General features: G+C 38.2%; 1 long non-coding RNA gene across 16 annotated transcripts in view; it reads right to left on the minus strand.

Moving 5' to 3' along the window:
• LOC102154692 overlaps nt 1-20,686 on the minus strand; it is a 160,221-nt gene that overhangs the window by 75,194 nt on the left and 64,341 nt on the right. For 4 of the 16 annotated variants that reach the window (XR_005366078.1, XR_005366084.1, XR_005366070.1 and 1 more), the window contains 4 exons: nt 15,163-15,227; nt 14,333-14,854; nt 6,752-7,041; nt 4,357-5,069 (listed from right to left, as the gene is read on the minus strand). The exons of 5 other annotated variants lie outside the window; for them this stretch is intronic. This is a non-coding gene — a long non-coding RNA (uncharacterized LOC102154692). Of the gene's footprint in view, nt 1-4,356; nt 5,070-6,751; nt 7,042-14,332; nt 14,855-15,162; nt 15,228-20,686 lie in introns of those variants that run through there. 7 more of the 16 variants (XR_005366071.1, XR_005366077.1, XR_005366072.1 and 4 more) reach the window with 7 other exon arrangements.

A 20,686-nucleotide genomic window follows, 5' to 3' on the forward strand; every position in this document is an offset into this window, starting at 1 on the left:
AATGATCCATCAATTCTACTTTTGTGCTTATATCTAACAGAATTGAAATCAGGATCTTGCAGGGATATCTGTGCTCTCACCTGCACTCATTGCAGCATTATTCGCAATAGCCAAGAATGAAAATTACCCTTGTCCATCAACAGATGAATGAATTTAGAAATGTGGTATATACATACCTATATAGAGGTTTTCTTTTTAGCTTCAAGTTTTTATTTAAATTCCAGTTAGTTAACATGCAGTGTAATATTAATTTCAAGTGTAGTGATTTATCATTTACATACAACACTCAGTGCTCATCACAACCAGTATCCTCCTTAATACTTAATATTACTTAATTAATACTTAATAATCCTCCATCATTCATTTAACCTATACCCTCACACACCTCTAGCAACCCTCAGCTTGTTCTCTACAGCCAAGAGTCTGTTTTTAGGGTTTGCCTCTCTTTTCTTGTCCCCTCTATGTTCATCGGTTTTGTTTCTTAAATTCCACATATTGAGAGAAATCATATGGTAACTTGTCTTTCTCTGACTTACTTCACTTAGCAGAGTACTCTCTAGCTCCATCCATGTGGTTGCAAATGGCAAGTTTTCATTCTTTTTTATGGCTGAGTAATATCCCATTATATATATGCATAATATATATACTATATACTATATATAAAATGTATACTCTGTGTGTGTGTGTGTGTCCATTCATTAGTCTATGGACATTTGAGCTCTTTCCATAATTTGGCTATTGTCAATAATTCTGCTATAAACATCAGTATGCATGTATCCCTTCGAACCAATATTTTTGTATTCTTTGAGTAAGTACCCAGTAGTGCAATTGCTGGATCATACGGTAGTTCTCTTTTTAACTTTTTGAGGGATCTCCATATTGTTTTCCAGAGTGGCTGCACCATTTACATTCCCACTAAAGTGTAAGAGGGTTCCACTTTCTCCGCATCCTTACCAATATCTGTTGTTTCCTGTGTTGTTAATTTTAGCCATTCTGACAGGTGTGAGGTGATATCGCATTATAGTTTCGATTTGTATTTTCCTGATGATGAGCAATGTCGAACAACTTTTCATGTTAGCCATTTGTATGTCTTCTTTGGAAAAATGTCTATTCATGGCTTCTACCCATTTTTTACCTGGGTAATTTGGTTTTTGGGTGTTGAGATTAAGTTCTTTACATATTTTGGATACCAACTCTTTTTTTTTATTTTTATTTATTTATGATAGTCACACAAAGAGAGAGAGAGAGAGAGGCAGAGACACAGGCAGAGGGAGAAGCAGGCTCCATGCACCGGGAGCCCGACTTGGGATTCGATCCCGGGTCTCCAGGATCGCGCCCTGGGCCAAAGGCAGGCACTAAACCGCTGCGGCACCCAGGGATCCCCCATGGATACCACCTCTTTATCAAATATATTGCTTGCAAATGTCTTCTTCCATTCCAAAGGTAGCCTTTTAGTTTTGTTGACTGTTTCTTTTGCTGTGCAGATGCATTTATCTTGAAGTCTCAACAGTTCATTTTTGTTTTTTTATCCCTTGCCTCTGGAGACATATCTAGTAAGAAGTTGCTATGGCCAATGTCAAAGAGGTTACTGCTCGTGTTCTCCTCCAGGATTTTGATACTTTCCTGTCTCACACTTAAATCTTTAATCCATTTTGAGCTTATTTTTGTGTTTGGTGTAAGGAGGCAGTCCAGTTTCATTCTTTTGCATATAGTTGTCCAGTTTTCTCAACACCATTTGTTGAAGAGACCATCTTTTTCCCCATTGGATATTTGTTCCTGCCTTGTCAAAGATTTGTTGACCATGAGCACATTAGTTGTGCGCTCATTTCTGGGTTTTCCCTTCTGTTTCATTGATCTATGTGTCTATTTTTGTGCCAGTACCATACTGTATTGATCTCTATGGCTTTGTAGTATAACTTGAAGTCTGGAATTGTGATGATTCCAGCTTTGCTTTTCTTTTTCAAGATTACTTTGGTTATTTATTTATTTATTTTTTTGTGGTTCCATGCAAATTTTAGGATTGTTTGCTCTAGCTCTGTGAGAAATGCTTGTAGTATTTTGATAGGGCTTGCATTAAATGTGTAGGTTGCTTTCAGTAGACATTTTAACAATCTTTGTTCTTCCAATTCATGAACATGGAATGTTTTTCCATTTCTTTCTGTCATCTTCACTTTCTTTCGTGTTTTCTGAGTATAGATCTTTTATCTCTTTGTAATGACACACTGGATCAAATGAACTTAACAGATATAGATATATTCAGAACTTTTCATCCTAAAGCAGTGGAATAAACATTCTTTTCAAGTGCACATGGGACATTCTTCAGAATAGATCACATATCATATCACAAATCAGGCCTCAATGGGTACAACAGGATTGACGTCATACCATACCTATTTTCCAATTACAATGCTATGAAACTTGAAGTCAATTACAAGAAAAAATTTGGAAAGACCACAAATACATGAAAACTAAAGAACACCCTACTAAGGAATGAATGTCATTGAATGTCATTCAATGACATTGAATGTCAATGAACGTCAACCAGGAAATTAAAGAAGAAAATTAAAAATACATGGAAATAAGTGAAGACAAAATGGCCCAAAACCTTTGGGATGCAGCAAGCGTGAGCATAAGAGGGAAGTAGATAGCAGTACAGGCCTACCTCAAGAATCAAGAAAAATCTCAAATACACAACCTAATCTTACACCTAAAGGAGGTAGAAAATGAATAACAAGTGAAGCCTAAAGCCAGAAGAAGGAAATAATAAAGCTTACAGCAGAAATAAATGACATAGAAATGACAACAACAAAAAAGCCCCATTAGAACAGATCAATGAGGGGTGTATGGGTAGCCCTGTCAGTTAAGCATCTCCCTTCAGCTTAGGTCATGATCTCAAGGTCCTGGGATCAAGTCCTGCATCAGGCTCCCTGCTCAGCGGAAAGTCTGCTTCCCCCTCTCCCTCTGCCTCTCTCTCTTCCCATTGTACTCTCTCTCTCTAAAATAAATAAAATCCTAAAAAGAAAAAGAACAAATGAAGAAGGTTTCATTTTCAATGAAATCAGGAGCTGGTTCTCTGAAAAAAATAATAAAATTGATAACCCCCTAGGCTAGATTTATCAAAAAGAAAAGAGAAAGGACTCAAATAAATAAAATCACTAATGAGAGAGGAGAAATCACAAGTAACACCACAAAAATACAAACAATTGTTAACAGAATATTGTAGAAAATTATATGCCAATAAATTGGGCAATGTGGAAGAACTGGATACATTCCTAGAAACATATAAACTACCAAAACTGAAACAGGAGGAAATAGAAAACTTGAACAGACCAATAACCAGCAAAGAAATTGAATCAGTAATTAAAAATCTCCCAAAGAACAAAAGTCCAGGGCCAGATGGCATCACAGGGGAATTCTATGATACATTTATAGAAGAATTAATACCTTTTCTTCTCAAACTATTCCAAAAACTAAAAATGGAAGGAAAACTTTCAAACTCCTTCTATGAGGCCAGCATTACCTGACTCCAAAACCAGACGAAGACCCCACTAAAAAAGAGAAATACCAGCTAATATCCCTGATGTACACAGAGGCAAAAATTCTATACAAAATATTAGCAAATTGAATCCAACAGTACCTTAAAATAATCATTCGCTACAATCAAAAGAATGCATAAGAACCATATGATCCTCTCAGTAGATGCAGAAAAAACATTTGACAAAGGATAGCATCCATTCTTGATAAAAACCGTCAACAAAGTAAGGATGGAGGGAACATGCCTCAACATCATAAAGGCCATCTGTGAAAATCCATATCTAATATCCTCCTCAGTGGGGAAAAATTGAGAGTTTTTCCTCTAAGGTCAGGAACAAGACAGAGATGCCCATTCTCACCACTGTTATTTAACATAGTACTGGAAATTCTAGTCCCAGCAATCAGAAAACAAAAAGAAATAAAATGCATCCATATTGGTGAAGAAAAAGTCAAACTTTAACTATTTGTAGAGGGCATGATATTCTGTATAGAAAACCTGAAAGACTTCACAAAAAATTGCTAGATCTGATGCATGAATTCAGTAAAGTCACAGGATACAAAATCTGCCACATTTCTATACTCCAATAATGAAGCAGTATATAGAGAAATCAAGGAATTGATCCCATTTACATTTGCACCAAAAGCAATAAGGTACCTAGGACTAAATGTATAATAGAATATTATTCAGCCTTTAAAAAGAAGGAAATCCTATTTCCAACAAATGGATGAACCTGAAATACATTATGCTAAGTGAAAAAAGAGTATCAGAAAGACACATATTGTAAGATTCCACTTATATGACATATCCAAAATAGACTCATGGAAGCAGAGAACAGAATGATGGTTGCCATGGGCCAGGGACAAGAGAAAACGGGGAGGTATTCAATGGGTATAAGGTTTCAGTTATGCAAGATGAGTAAGTTCTGGAGACTGGCTGTACAACATAGTGCCAATAGCTAACAACACAATACCATGCACTTACATTTTTGTTAAGAGGGGAGATTTCATGTGAAATATTCTTACCATAAAAAACGGGAGGGGGACACAAGGAAACGTATAGAGGTGATGGATATTTTTATTACGTTGATTGTGGTGATGGTATGTGTGCTGCCGAAGCAAGCACTTGATTGTGGTGATAGTATCATGGGTGTATTACATATAACTAAACTCATCAAATTGTATACATTAAACATGTATAAAGTCATAAAAAATATGGTAGTAGTGATGACAGGTAACTTCCCAGGGTAGGTCACAGATGGGATAGCTTCTGTTTGGCTCTTGCTGTCTTGGATTGCTCATCTTGGGGAAGCTGGCTGCTGTGCTCAAGTAGCCTGTGGAAAGGCCCATGTTGGAAGAACCAAGGTCTCTAATAACAACCAGTACCAATCTGCCCATCGTGTGTATGAGCCACCTTAAATCCTTCAGGCCCTTCCCAGACCTCTGATGAATGCCAACATCTTGACTTCACTCTCATGAGGATATGTCAGGTCAGAATCAGCCAGCGAAGAATCTCCAAGATTTCTGGCCAACAGAAACTATGAGGCAATAAAGGTTTGTCATTGATTGAGGCCACTAGGTTTTAGTGTAATTTGTTATGCAGAAGTAGATCATTAATACACAATATTTTCTGGTAGCTTTATTTGTAATAGTAAAAAAATCAGAAACAATTTAAACTTCCATCAATAAGGGTATGGTTGAATAAATTATAATTAATCCATATTGTGAAACATTATGCAACTATTAAATTAACAAGGTAGCTCTATGTAAATCTAAAATAAAAAAATCTTTAGGAAGTATTAAATAATAAAACTATCAAACATTATGTATTGTGTCAACTTTTACGATAGAATACAGTTGGAAATGAAATATGTAATTTACATATACACCTACATGCATTTGTCTGTATTTGTATTATGCTTTCAGAAACTTCTGGAAGAGAGGATTGGCCTGAATGAGGTAGCAAGGAGATTTCACTTTATACACTTCTATATATTTGGAATTTTTTAATAACAAACATGTTTTATGCACCCATGTTTACTTTCCTAATTTTATTTTAAAAATTAAACTAATGAAAAATAAATGAAGTAGTATTCTATTCTTTTAAGAGCTTTCATTGTTGATATTAGCTAATTACCTCAAAGTACAAGATAAGAAAATAAGATAAAGCCAAAATGTAGAATTTACTTTAATAGCTTTGTGGCTATGAAAAAGCAGGTGAAATGACTATTAGTTTTGAATCCAAGCCAGGTGGTTTTATGTCATTCTCTGGTCACAGCTTACCTGCCTGTTGAATGGGGTAGCGGATCTCAACAGATGACCTGGGCAAGGAATAAGAATGATTTGGCCCAAATATACCACTGATGTTGCACAAAGTCCAGAACCCACACCAAATAGCAGATGGACTGTGGGTCGATAGTGACATCTTCATGGACAAAGGACAACACATTAAAGAAGGGGATGAAATAGATGTCTACCTGTGGGAGCTATTGATTGGGTTTAATGCTGGGGCTTTTATCCTGTTATGCTGCATGTAATATGCTGAGGATTTCAGAAAAAAATAATGCATGGGCTGTCCCAAGAACCAGAGGTCAAAAGGGAGTGGATAATAGAATTTGAATAAAAAGGAAAAATTGATTAGCTGATAGTGATTATTAGGCCAGGTTACAGAAGGCAATATTACAACTAGCAGAGCTTCACTAAAGGACACTCATCCCTTAATACAAAGCCATCTGAATCAACCTGAAGTATAAAATATGAAGACTCAAGTGACCAAGGCAAACTTTAATTGGGATTGCTATTACTTCGAAAACATCACTAAAAAGGCTCCTTGAGAGTGTTTATGTAAAACCTTATGCTTTTCTTTCAAAGATTCCTTATGAGGAGTTCCAAAAAAATTCTTTAATTCCAGTTTATAGATTTTCCTTATTTTAATGTTCTCATCTCTGGTGTAGGCATATTATAAATGGAATTAACTACATTACTAATGCTTTTAATCTGATTTTACTGGTGCCTAGGGCAGATGACTAGGAATCAGCATGTGTGTCGTTAAAAGAAAAATATAGTTATATAGAAACAAAATCACACGTCCCAATAAACATATCTATCAGTGCATTTTATTTATTATCCCAACTAGCCATAGCACAAGGCCCTGACTGCATGTCTTGAAAAAAAGGTAGCTACAAAGCAGTTTGTATGGCTGCTAGAATAAAAAACTTACCCTTGATCAAAGAACTGGCAAGAAGAGCCACAATTTGATGGGTTCCTTTGTCTGTAGCTCCTGAATTTTAGTCCTGGAACTACATATTTGTGAAATACTGCAAGCATTTTTGTAAGACTATTCATATATAAGAAATAATTGACAGTTTTAATTCAGTCACATTAACTGCCAAACAATCCACTGGATTGCTGCAGGGGTGATCTGATTTGGCTATTCAGATAAACGCAGGATCAGTGCTTACTGGCTACTGTTGATTGAAAGTCCTCTGTGTTGAGGCCACAGCTTTGAATCTGGTAACAGGTGAAGGAAAGAAATGTTAGAGTACATGAGCTGAGAATTTTAAACGTAAAGATTAAACAAAGAGTATGGCAAAGTCCAAAGCATCAGAACTGGTTCCTGAAACCACAGTGGGCTCTTGCCTCAACTTACATTTGCTTGTATTTAGTTTGGAATATTTCCAAATTCTGTATGATGCCCAACATAAATCATCTCAATATGAATGGCTGCCTTCTCCTCCCATCACCTATCGAATCTGCTCATTGACTCAGACATAACCAGTGACCTTGCCACGTGCTAAAATCTGCCCTGACTACCCTTGTGCAAGGGGTCCTGGGGGTCCCCTGCCCTCTCATGATACTTTCTGAGCTACTTAGTAGGCAGCAACTCTTTCTTTTGGTCATTGTATCTCTTGTTATTTTGGATATTTACATTTTTATGCTATCACTTGACTTTTTACATTGATCACTATACAAAGTACATGGGGAGCTATGGGGGTACAAATGATTGTGTTTCATCTTCTTTTCTTGCGTTTCATTTCCTGTTCCCCACTTCCTCACTACCACTGGGCCTGCTACAGTGTCTTATGCTGGGAAATCCTTATAACACATTTGTTGTGCAGTTTGAAAACCATGATACGGTCAGCCAGCCCTTCGGCACTTTGCAACTCCACTGGGACAGGACGATATTTGCACCCAAAAAAGCTTCACCACCATTACGAAAGCAGAGGCAAAGGTAGGGGAAATATGTTTAATGAAGAATAAGAATATTTTCACAATACAGTTGAATCTTCCCAGTGTGCTTATAATGAAGTGGGTACTATTAATTCTATTTTACAGATGAGAAACCAGACAGAGAAAGGTTAAGCAATTTGCCTAAAGCCAATCTGATTTGAGAGCTGATTCAAGCCCAGGTCAGCTGGGTTCTATCCTCTAGGCCAATTCAACAAAAACATGAGGGGCTGCATGAATAATCTGCAGAGCAAGGTGACCACTGAGGGATTGTGTGGAGTGATGAAAGCAGACAGAAATGGGTCACCAATCAGGTAAGACTTCTTGAATGAGGGATCATTGAAAGGAGAAAAAGAGATGGAATACAGCCCTGAAAAATAGAGGATCAAGCAAGTGGAGCAAGGTAATAAAGGAAAGAAAAAGCATTTGCCATTAAGACTATAGAAATATTTACAGTTGGTTTCCAATCTCCTCATATTTTCTTTCTAGCCAAACAGCAATAAAGGTATGTGGGAAAACATATATATTAAATTACTAGGTGTCAGATTTCTGATTTGATAACACTTGGTATAAAAATAACAGTTATTATTACTCTCCATTTATCTAGCTCTGAGCGTGTGCACAGCACAGTATAATACATAGAATTTATCAGAGGAGGGACGAAATTGGTGCCCCAAGGGCTTTCCAAGTAGAAGACTGTGTGGCATCTGAGAATCAAGGCACTGCAATCACATGGATGTAGGGTGGCCTCCTCTCAAGGCTGTGGTCGAAGATGTGCAATCCTATTGCAGGAGGCCTTTTCCTTTTGTGGGATAAGGAAAGAGATTTCAGTGTCCATTTTTTACAAAGAAAGATGTTGACTAGAGCCTTTTCCTAACATTATGTGCCCCAGATTACTACATGAAAACCAAACAAACAAACAAACAAAAAACCAACCAACCAAACAAACAAACAAAAAAACCCAAGAACCAGTTTTCCCCTAAACACTGCTGTCTTTTGAGTGATGAGTTCAGTGATGATCCAGTGAGACCCTCCATCTGGAAGCAAGGGCAGATGGGCAGCCTTCTTCTCAGGGGCCCAGCAAGACAAGTTTAGGCTCATAATGATTAGGTGTATTAGTTATAAAGTATAGCAACTATAGCCTCAAGAATGCCCTGCTTATGCACCATTGCTCAGAGACTCAGAAGACAACCAAGAGAAAAACAAAGTTAGCTGAAGTTCCTTCATTTCCATCAGAGCACAGGCCCTCAATCACAGGTTGTTAACTTGTACTCTGGACACAAGTTTCATAAACTTGGTTTTATAGTTTCCCAGCATTGATAATTTAGCAAGAGCAGATGAGAAGTGTGTGGGGAAGCAGAGAGCTAGGCAACAGGGAAACAATGGAAAAGCTGAGAAGGGTAGCCAGGATTGGGATGGGATGGAGTGACAGGGCACAGAACACACAATCCTAAAACTCAGTGGTCCCTGACAACATCAGGGTCTGTCCAGGGTTATAACCCAGAGTTCAGCTCACCCTTGTTTGAGTTGCGATGAATTATATATCCTCCATAATAAAATAATTACATTTTATGTTTTTAAAAAGAACTGTGACATTCTGTAAAAGTAAATACTGAATCAACTACTCCAGTGGAAATAAAAAAGTAAAATAATTGGAATAAAGAAATTAAGACAAGAGAGCTCATAATGTAGGGTAATCGCAGTAACATTTGGACTTAAGTCTAAATAACCACTGTCAATTGTTATGAAGATTTAAGGCAAATGTAACAAACAAATTTCTTAAATTCAGTGGTAATGCAGAATGCTAACAATCATTTCGAAAATAATCCCAGATATTTCAAAGAAATATGTCAGAGAGAAACTGAAATCATTTTAAAGTTCACTTAACACTGAGTAAGTATTTATTGAACCCCTGTTATGTGTCAGGAGTTATACTAGGTTCTAGGGTTCTAGAAAAAAAATACAAAACAAACAAACCAGCTCTTGCCTGAATTACAACCTCACATGTGAACAGACAATAAACAAGTATATAAATCTACATTGTCACCCCTGGTTATGATACATGCAACAAAGAAGAATAAACCAGGGTAAGAGAGTCAGGGGACATTCAAGCGGAGAGATAGCTACTATTTTTGATATGGTGTTTTTTGGATATTCTTTCTTAGGAGGTCACATTTAGACAGAACCTCTGAAAAATAACATGGCCATTCAGAGGAAGAACATTCCAGGAGAAGTGCTAGGTGAGTGCAAAGGCCCTGAGGCAGCACTGAATTTGGTGTATTTGAGAAATAGCTAGAAGCAGAACAAGAGAGGGAGGAAAGGTAAATAAATGACTGCAGACATGGGTAGTATTCCAGCAGAACAGGATCTACTGCTGAATTGGATGTGGGATATGATGGGGAGAGGAAATCAAAGAGGTATTTTAGGACCCTCTCTCTGAACTCCTGGTCACTCGATACTGGGATACTAGGTAATGGTGGACCCAATTACTGAGATGCGGGAAAATGAGGAAAAAAACAAATGAGGGATTCTATTGAGATTTGGAGGGGTTGGCCTGAAGATCAATGCCTGGGATCCATCAGAGTATAGATGGAGGGTAGAGCTAGGGGACCGGCCAAGAGACACCAGGCAGGATAGATGTAGGAGCCAACCGGCTAGAAAGCTGGCTTGTGACACATGCCAACATTTAGAAATGAGCAGAGCAGGGGGGAGTCCGAGAAGGAGCAAGGAGTTCAAGAGTCTAAGAAAAGCCACAGAAATTCGAGTTCTAAGGATGAAAAAAAAAAAAAAAAAATCTCCAGAAGGGGTGAATGAACAGCAGGCTCATTGCCTGAGAGTTTAGGTAAATCAAGTGAACTCTGAGAAACCCCCATCAGACAGAGGGGAGTGCTGGGAGACAAATTTATAGATTTACAGTTGATTTAAATTTCTGACAATGACAGAGAAATGTACAAAGTTGAAAGTTAGAGCCAACATCTAATCTAATAAATATGCCATGGTGCTGGGTGGGGATCACTCCCACCAAGCCCCTCCCTGGCCCGTGGCCCGCTGTCTGGTGACCTGTTTCTGATTGATAGGAGGGTGTCACATCCTTGGGTACAGTGGGATGCAGGCCCCAGGGTGGGATCATTCCTCCCTGGTACAGTGGATCCTATATACCCAGGAGATAAATCAGCCCGCTGTGTAGAAAAGGGCTAATCCAAACAATTTAGAGAAAGGGAAGTATTAAAGACGCTGATGGTGAGGCTACGAAACTGAGTGGCAAAAGGCCTCTCAGTTGTCCAGCAGTGACTCGCCTTGGAGAAAACTAATTCTAGTACATAGTGTTTTTCTTCTTGTTGCTTTTGGTTTGTGCGTTTTACTTATTTTCTTCATCAAGCTGCGTCAGTTAACTGGAATTCTGTAGGGAAGAAGAGCAAAGGGCTGTGGTGCTTTTAGGCGGAGGCATGGTGTGGGGGGCCAGCAGCCACACAGGGCCCGGGCCGGCCTCTACCATTGTCAACATGTGTTGTATGGAATCACCTAGGGGGAGGAAATTTAACCATCAGTGCCATATATTTTTTTTCCTTATAATCACCTATATTTTATTGTCCGTGGTGGTGGAACTGAGGATGCATGGTAATATTCCTTTTTCTTTTCTAAGTACTCCATGACCAGGGGGAAAAAGAAAGAAAGAAGACTTCCATTGTGATGGTGCAGCAGCCAAGATTTAAAGGTTGTGCTGGACTTACAATTGAAATGCAAATCACTCTTTGCAAACAACCTCCTGCTGAGGCCCAAATTTTTACAGATCAGGTTCTGCTGTCCTGATGAGGAATCACTGCACAGCATTTCCCAGGATTCACAAATTAGTTGCTGTCTAAGGTATCATTTTCTACGTTATAATTGTAACTTACCAGAGGAAACTTTGTCACAAAAGACAGTACCCCGTGCTTGCATTATTTTTCCAGCTGCACCGCCACTAACGATCCTTTCACACACAATAAAAATACACACATCACGACCTCCCTCTCTGAAATACACACTCCTTGAATATAAACATTTTGAGAATATTGGTGTGCTTTTCTTCCCCTTCCTTTTTAGATGTGCAGGTGGTAAAATACTGGCTGCCATGAACTGCAGACAATAAATAAAAATTACCAGCTTCTTATGGCTGCCTGATAGAAATGTGCCAGCTTGGAAAAGCCTGATTCTCCGGGCACAGTGATTCCCTGGGAGAAGAAGTCCCTGGATATTCATCTGGGTCCTGAGCGCTCCTTAGTGCGTGGGGAAGCCTTGTCCAATTCAGACGTGCTTAGCTGCCCTGGAAACAGGACCCTAAAAGTTTCCCTAAAAGGACCCTAAAAGGTTCCCTCTCCTTCCCCAGGTTCAACAATAGGCTGAGAGTCTAAAAGCCAAAGTTGAGTGATGAAATGATAATTCATGGTTGTACGAGGTGGGTACCAGTAAGCTAGGACTCTTGCGCTTGGTCTTGTTACAGACCTCGCTCGCAGAGTTGTCCGAGACAAAACCCATGTCTCTGGACATCAATCTCATATATAAATGTTCTGGATCAGAGTTCTTCAAAGAAAAGTCTGAGAGCCACCTGTTCCAGCAGCACACAGGGAGCCTGTTCTCAAAAGTGTTTCTGGGGATTTATCCCCAGAGACTCTGACTTATTATCCCTAGGACATGCAGTTTTAACCTGTTCCCCAGATGACTTCTATGCATGCTGAATTTGAGAAACACTGCAGTAGATGAACTCTGAAATTCCTTCCAGACTTAAGGCTCGAGAAATCCACGGGTTAGTCAAACATAGTCACCATGAACACTGTGTCCCTCTACCAGTAATATTGATCTTTGTGTCTTTATAGATCTATATGTCTATATCTTGTCTATCCATCTCTATCCATATGTAAAGCTAAGTTTATGTCTACACCTACATCTGCATCTGTATCTATAGCTCCAAGAGAAATAGAAGGCAAAAGCCGACTTCAGATGGGGTCATTATCTGCATCTAGATAGAACCTACCAGAGGTCCTCTCCACCCAAGTATATGATCAAAGGCCCCACCAACTGGGCAAGCTATAAATGTGATGAAATCTCAGAGGTCACCTTCCACATCCCCTGGCCACTCTTACAGGTGGGGCCATGTTCTGCTGGGGCAGGAGAGATTCCTCAGGGAGGGACACAAGTAGAAGGAAGAGCATGGTCCTTTCCTCAGCCTCCATGGTTTGGAGAGGAGGAAAAACTAATGAACAAGGTCAGAATAGGCCTTCAATGACCTCAGTTTCTTTGATGAAGTAGGTGGGAGAGAAATATATTGGGAGACGGGAGGAGAGAAGGACTGAAGGAAATTAGGAAAGTTTGGAATGATTATTGAAGAGAAGGGGTGTGAAATCTAAGCAAAGTCCATAGAAAAGTGTGAGTTGCTTGAGCCCTGCCTGGGATGAACGCTTCTGGAATTTTATCATCGCTAATCAGCTTGATTGTGAGGTTGTTTATAGTGACATTTAATCCTTTGAAAACCAGGGAGACTGGATATGTTTTCACATCTTTTCTGGTCATATGTTTTATGCATGGTGAATTATCTCTTCATATACTTTGTTCATACATTTTATTACTTTCTTCTTTAATTTCTTTGACCATAGATGTATTTATGGTCATATCCTTCAGTGTGTGCACTGCAAGTAATGTCCTTCACTTAATTTGTGTTCAAGTACTTGCAATGTGCATACGTTTTTATTTGTATGTACCCAAATCTACTGAACTTTCTCTTCACATATTCTTCAATATTTATTAAACTTACGAAGTCTATACTGTCGAAGAGACCCAAATATTTCCAAGATTTATCTTTGCAATTTTTTTCTTCCCCCGGTGTTTTGCTTCACCTGATAAGATAAAGGTATCTTGATCTTTATCTCCTTCAGATGGCTAACTTCCGCCTGAATTATACAGTCAACTTCCAATTATTTGTTAGGGAGGCCAGTATAAATAACATGCATGGTTATAATACTATGAATAATTCCCCCAGAAAATACAGCAACTTGCTTTTTTCTTTTTTTTTTTCTCCCTGTAAAGCTTTCATTTCAATAAACTCTTTATTCAAAGTATCAGTTTATAATGATAACATTTTTCTTCACAAAAAGATAAGCCTGGTTTCTTTAGGTGACTCTACTGTATTGGGCCTTAGTCTTCTTATCTATAATGTAAGACATTTGTTTTAGGTGATCCTCAAAGGCTTTCTCAACTTTGAAACTGTGTTATTTGTAGGAGCACTGTGAACACCTGCCATTGTGCTAACTAGAGATACAAAACAACCTGTCTTCCTGAGACTAGGGGCTCAACATTACTGCCTTCAGGCCATACCTGGCCAGTGGCCAGTTTTTAGAAGGCCTTTGAGCTAAGAATGGTTCTTATATTTTTTAAAGAGTTGCCAAACAATAACAAAAACAATAAGAATATTTGGCAGAGGCCCAGAGATCATGCGGGGTCCTCAGAGCCTCCAACAGTTCCTATGTGGTCCTCTGTAGAATCTGCTGACTGACACCTACTTCCATGTCAGCAGTCATGTCTTTTGTTATCACGGGCATACCTCCAAAAGCACCATCGGCAGCGAACATAACGTGTACCATATTTCCTTTTCGTCTGGGCACAAACTCAGAACACATTTCCCTTCCTCCCTTGCAGACAGGGCTGGCCACTAACTGAGTCTTGCAGAATGGAGCGTGGGTGGATATGATGTACACCACTTCTAGACTTCTGCTAAATCTCTCCCCTGCCGGACATCCAAATACAGTAGATCTACGTACACCCCCTCCTGTGTATGCTAGCCAGGAGTTGATCAGAAGACACCAGCACTTTAGGAGATGGGGGACTCATAAAGCGGAGGGGACTTGAGTCCCTGACTGACCCGATGGTAGGCCATCCACCGACAGAGAACAACACATTGAACTTCATGTGAGTAAAATGTAAACTTGTGTTGGTGAAGATGGCAAATGTAGGAGTTCATTACAGCTGCTACTATTTATCCCAGCGAATGCAGGGCTTCTTTCGCCACGGCTCAGCTAGCACATTGCTTCTGTCTGCTTTGAGCCAGGAAATCAGAGCACAGATCCTGTGAAAAACAGAATTGTGACGCTGAGGACTGGTCAGTTTCTGAGTGAAAGGAGAATTCGATGACATCAATTTGAAACAGTGATTTGGGTAGATCAGAGGCCTTTGTCCATTGGCTGGTTAGGCTAGGACTATTTTTTCTGAGACACAACTATTTTTTTTTTTTTTTCAGAGAGATAACTCCAGTCAAATAAGTGGAGTGTCAGACCACCAACGTGAACTGCATTGAGGTTCTCCTTTTCCTACTCTCGGGCTGGGGCTAATCAGAGTGGAATGGCTTCAAGTGAGTAAGAGTGCATTTCAACTAACCATTCATAAAGTTGAGTTCCGAAGATATATGAAGAAGAATTATCCTCTTTGGACATCCCTATTGCCTGGGAAAAAAATCACAGAAATAGTCCTAATAAGTTTCTAAAACAGAGACCCTCCATGACAGTACAGAAAATGCTATCTCCAGAATATTCGTATATGACAACAACAAAATTAATGAGTAGATGCGACTATGAAGACAAAATTGTCCCAAGGACAGCAGTTGAGAGCATGACTGAATTTAGGAAGCCTGGGTTTGAATTCTTGCTGTGCCACTGACTGCATGACCTCTTATGACCCCAGTCTCTCTGATAACGCTGTTTCCTCATTTGTAAATAGGGGAGAATGACACTAACAACACCTGCTTCTAAGAATTGTAACAAAACTTCAGTGATTTACTATTTTTAACTTAAAACAGTGCTGGCACAATAGGTGTTCATTCATCCTAAATATGACATGATTCAAAATAAGGGCACCAATCCAATAGGTGAGGTCTAATGTCACACTTTGAAAATCTCCACGTCCCCTCCTTTCAGTCATGCACTTCCGTAAACACCTTCCTAGTATTTCGCTGTTGCTGAAATCATTCAATTATTCCTTCCCAGCCAAATTTTAAGTTATGGATACAGTTGCAACAAGTGGGCAGGATAGGAAGGGCATTACAGTGGGATGTAATGACAGGGAAAAGAGCGGTAAGGCACGCAAGGGTGTGTCGGGGGAGATCAGTTCTGGCGGCCCTCATCTCTATAGAGCGGCACTTTTTGGAGGCCAGAGCTCTGTGTTCTAAGAGTGAGACTTAGAGGCCAAAAGCACCTTCCTATCTTCTCTGGAGGACAGAAGAGGTTAGCTTTTCTTTCAAAGCACTGTCAACTCGAGATATGTGTAAGTCTTCTCTTTATACTGAGTTGGAGAGAAAGAAGCAAAAATATTCATGATCAGAAGGGAAAGTTCATTTTGGAGAAAATCTTCAAGTTGCTACCACACACACACACACACACACACATTTAATTGCTTACAAATGACCAAAATTCTGCAGCTTAGATTATCTGAGAGTCTGAATATTTGTACATTATATATATATATTTTTATCAGTATGCCTGGCTTCCCTTTGTTAAACTTTATATAGTTTCTCAGAGCAAAGCATAAAGAACTGTATCCTTATTCAATGCATTTTGAAAAGATTGTTTTGTTTTCTTCGAGGAGGAGGAGATACTTTTGTCATAAAGCTTGTAGTCACCTTGTTTGCAATCTCTTAAACAAGTGATCATTTATCATGGAGAAAAATAAATTCACATACCATATGCAATATGAACACACTAGTTTCTGCTATTAATTCAGAATTCTTAGTCCATCCTGCATGTTTTATAGCCTAACATAGTGATATGAAAGGAATTTTATATATTTTAGTTCTGTCCCTCTGCTGGCAGTGGAAGTAAATCCCAAAGTATTTCAGCAGGTGCTATTAATATGCAAATAACAGAGAATACACTATTTCTAATAGACCTCCCAACTGCATGGGAGGCATCGCTGTTGGAGCAAATTAGCTTTCTGTAATTTGCATGCTTTTCACAACCTCCTGGGATTATATTTTAGATCAGAGACAATAAAAGCATATGCAGTTAGCTTAAAATGTAACTAATTTTAGACTTTGAAACAATTTTAACCTAACTTCTTTGTGGTGTTAAACAGCTATTTGCAAAGAAACTTTTATAACAGTCTATAATTTTCGTAGCATTGATTTGCCATTAATGGCTCCATCTCTCCATAGCATGAAAACAAATGTGGTCACAGACCAGGTGTATAGGTTTCCCGATTGACTGAATAGATACAAGGGGCTGGTGAACGGGAGGCCTGGGAGTATGCATTGTGTGGGCAGCTACAAAGAATAGCATGAAGCAAGAGAAAACATGAAATTGGCCCAAATGGTATGATCAGCCAAAATGTTTCATGGCCAGAGCCATCAGCCAGAAAGATAAAGCCAAATTATTTGGGGTACCATGTAAGTCTCACAATATTTAAATACCTAAGTAAGTAAAACACTAAATACACTGATAGATAATATTGTAACTATTTCAATTTATATCTTACAAGCAATGTGGTTTTAGAACTATTGTCCTATGTCATAGAAATTCGGAAAGTTCCTTGAAAAATACTATCCAGTCTGGCAACATAAGTAACTGGGACTTTAACATTAATTCAGTAGGACTAAGTTTTCTTGTTGCTCTATCAATGAGAAGATGAAAATTGCACCAGCCTATACATATTTTATTGAGGAAATAAATTATTTTGATCCCTTCCTGGACTGATAAGCCAGTTTAAAAAAAAATAAAAGTAGTTAGATGATTTTTTTAGTGTTCTGTTGTCTTAAATCCACACATGAAAATTAAATTGAAGAAATGAAATAATTAGATGTTTAAAGCTAAATGTCGCCTTTGAGTATGTGGTTTTGATTTGGAGCCCAAATGTCTAATGACTAAATTATTCTGCATTTCCTTTTGTTTCTATAGACACGGCTGCATCATAAGTTTAAAATACAAATATGTCATAGGAGAAAATGTCATAAATGGGAGTTACTGGAGATTTACTGTCTAAATATGTTTCTTAATCATTTGTCCAGTAACCAATAGCTGACTAGAGAAGAAGAAAACAGAAGACTTGAGGAAAAGAAGGTAACTTTGCTGTGAAGAAGGAATATGATGATGAAATGCTCATCTAATACTTTTGGTTCCATCACATACAAAGATTCAATGCTGGTAATTTCTGCCTCATGATTCTTGCTGAAACGTGTAAATCAACTTACAATAAATAATCTGGCCATTTGACAGACTTTGGATCCATAAAGTAAAAAACAATAAATTTAAATATGATAAATTCAGCTAATTCAATCATCAGGCATATGTACATATTTATATGGATAGAGTAGCAGTTTTGTTTATCTGTGGATTCAAGTTTTAAAGATATTATTAGGGATCCCTGGGTGGCGCAGCAGTTTGGCGCCTGCCTTTGGCCCAGGGCACGATCCTGGAGACCTGGGATCGAATCCCACATCGGGCTCCCAGTGCATGGAGCCTGCTTCTCCCTCTGCCTATGTCTCTGCCTCTCTCTCTCTCTGTGTGTGTGTGTGTGTGTGACTATCATAAATAAATAAAAATTAAAAAAAAATTTAAAGATATTATTAAAAAAATAAAGATATTATTTTTTACTCAATGATCATATTTTGGACAATTAGTCCTGTATGTCAAATGGCAAGAGAATCCATGTATGGTATACATAAGTAAAGCTAGACACTATGGAAACAAGTTCTTTGAACATGAAAAATTATATTGAGAATAATGATAATTTTGTAACAAAATTAAGATTATCTAATAACAACTAAATATAAAACATATTAGTATATATAATTTTATGTGTATCATAAATTTATATAATTAATCTAAGTTATAGCACAGCTTATATTTGTGTATCATTTCTTCTTCGATATCTTTAGGACTTTGTCTTCAGTACCTCTTATTCCTCTTTCTTCTTTAATAATATAACCCCATGCAATGGCTTTCTTTTCACTTGTCTGTTGACAATTCCTAAGCAGTGCTTTCAGTTTTTATGATTGTTTTTTTCTCTTAAGCTGAATTTAACCCATCCTATGCATCCTTCAAAGTCTAGTTCAAATATAGGCTCCCCCATGAAGGCTTCAGTGATGCTGCCGGCCCAAATCCACTTCAGTTTTCTCAGAAGTCCCATTGCCCTCAAATCATTCTCATCTTAAAAATATGGCACTTCCTCCCTTTTTAAATTATATTGAAAATGCCTTATTTTCTCTGACTACCGTATGCTTCCTGATAGTAAAGTTTGTTATTGTACCCTGAAACCAATTCCTTAAAAATAGCTGAGACTCTAGAAATAATGATTATTAACAAATAAAGTTTCTATGAGGATTATTCTCTTATAGACTGTTAGATATGCAAACATATTTCCCTCTCCTCATATTTTTTAAACAGCTATTTATTCTTAGAGAAATTAACTCTGAAAAACTCAGACCACATTTTCAGACTAAACCAGTTTTGACTACTTTTGTGTGACCTCAAGTACATCATTTATCTCTGCTGTGTCTGCCTTTCTATTTGTAAAATATTAAAAGCTCACTCTCTCAACTGCTCTGAGCTTCTGTGAGGATTATCCACAGCAACGCACTTTGCATGAACATGTTCTGAAGGCAGGTTTTTATAAACAAAGACTGGCAGTTCCTGATATTCTAGTTCTGGCCAGCGTGGCTTCGAGCCTTGCAGTGTCTAAGGGTTGCTCAAGGCCCTGGCTGCTTCTCCACTGGGACAACATCTGAATGTCCTCATCTTTAGTTACGTGGCTGGCACCTCCATGAAAAAGCCCTTTATAGTCTTTTCTCATGGAATGGGTGTTTGGACATGATCTCCTTACCAGCTGACTTCAAGTCAAGGAGAACTTTTTCTGGCAGCTGATGTGAAACAAATTCTGGTCAGACATATTTAGGGCCTCAAGTCACAGACCTGTGTTTATTTTTATTGAAAAAGCACAGAGTGGGAGACTTGGCCCCACGGCCTTTTGAGCTCTACACAATAGCAGAGCTCTGGGTCCAGCAGTACATAGAAAGTTGTTTCAAGTATTTTAACCAAAAAACACAAGAAGATGATTAGTTTTTATTCTGGGCAACTAAAGATTGCCCTTCTAGGTATACCACACCAGTATAAGCCAGAGAAGAGATTTCTTTTCCAAGAAAATACTGCATTTGTCATTCATAAAGTTATCCCAAACACTCCCCACCTTAAATAATCACAATAGTTTTGCCTTTCTCTAGAAATCATGGATTCTATCACAACCTTCCCATGTTCCATCCTTTAACATCAGAACTTCTCTCTTGCAGATGATATTTTGAGCAATGGTAATGCTGAACATAGTTTTTTTTTTTTTTTTTAGCAAATTCCCCACATCACACTTTTTTTTAATAGTAGTATTTTTATCACTATATTGTTCCATGCCACTAAAATCTTATGGGCAAGGCTTCTCTTTTTTTAATATTTTAATTTTTTAAAGTTTTTAATTTTAATTCCAGTATGGTTAACTTACAGTGTTATAATAGTTTCAGGTGTACAAATAGTGATAGAATAATCCTATACAGTACTCAGGGCTCATCATGATAAACCCAGTCTTTAATCCCCATCACCTATTTCACCCATCCCTCCACCCACCTCCCCTCTGGTAACCATTAGTTTGTTCTCTATGGTTAAGAGTCTGTTTCTTTCTCTTTTTCTTTTTTTTTTTTTTAAGATTTATTTATTTATTTATTTATTTATTATTTATTTATTTATTTATTCATTCATTCATGAGAGACACAGAGAGAGAGACAGAGACACAGGCAGAGGGAGGAAGCAGGCTCCTCAAAGGGAGCCCAATTTGAGACTCGATCCCAGATCCTGGGATCATGCCCTGAGCTGAAGGCAGATGCTCAACCGCTGAGCCAACCAGGCATCCCTCTGTCTCTCTTTTTCCTTTG

Source organism: Canis lupus, chromosome 10, assembly GCF_011100685.1.
Source record: "Canis lupus familiaris isolate Mischka breed German Shepherd chromosome 10, alternate assembly UU_Cfam_GSD_1.0, whole genome shotgun sequence".
Taxonomy (NCBI): Eukaryota; Metazoa; Chordata; class Mammalia; order Carnivora; family Canidae; genus Canis; species Canis lupus.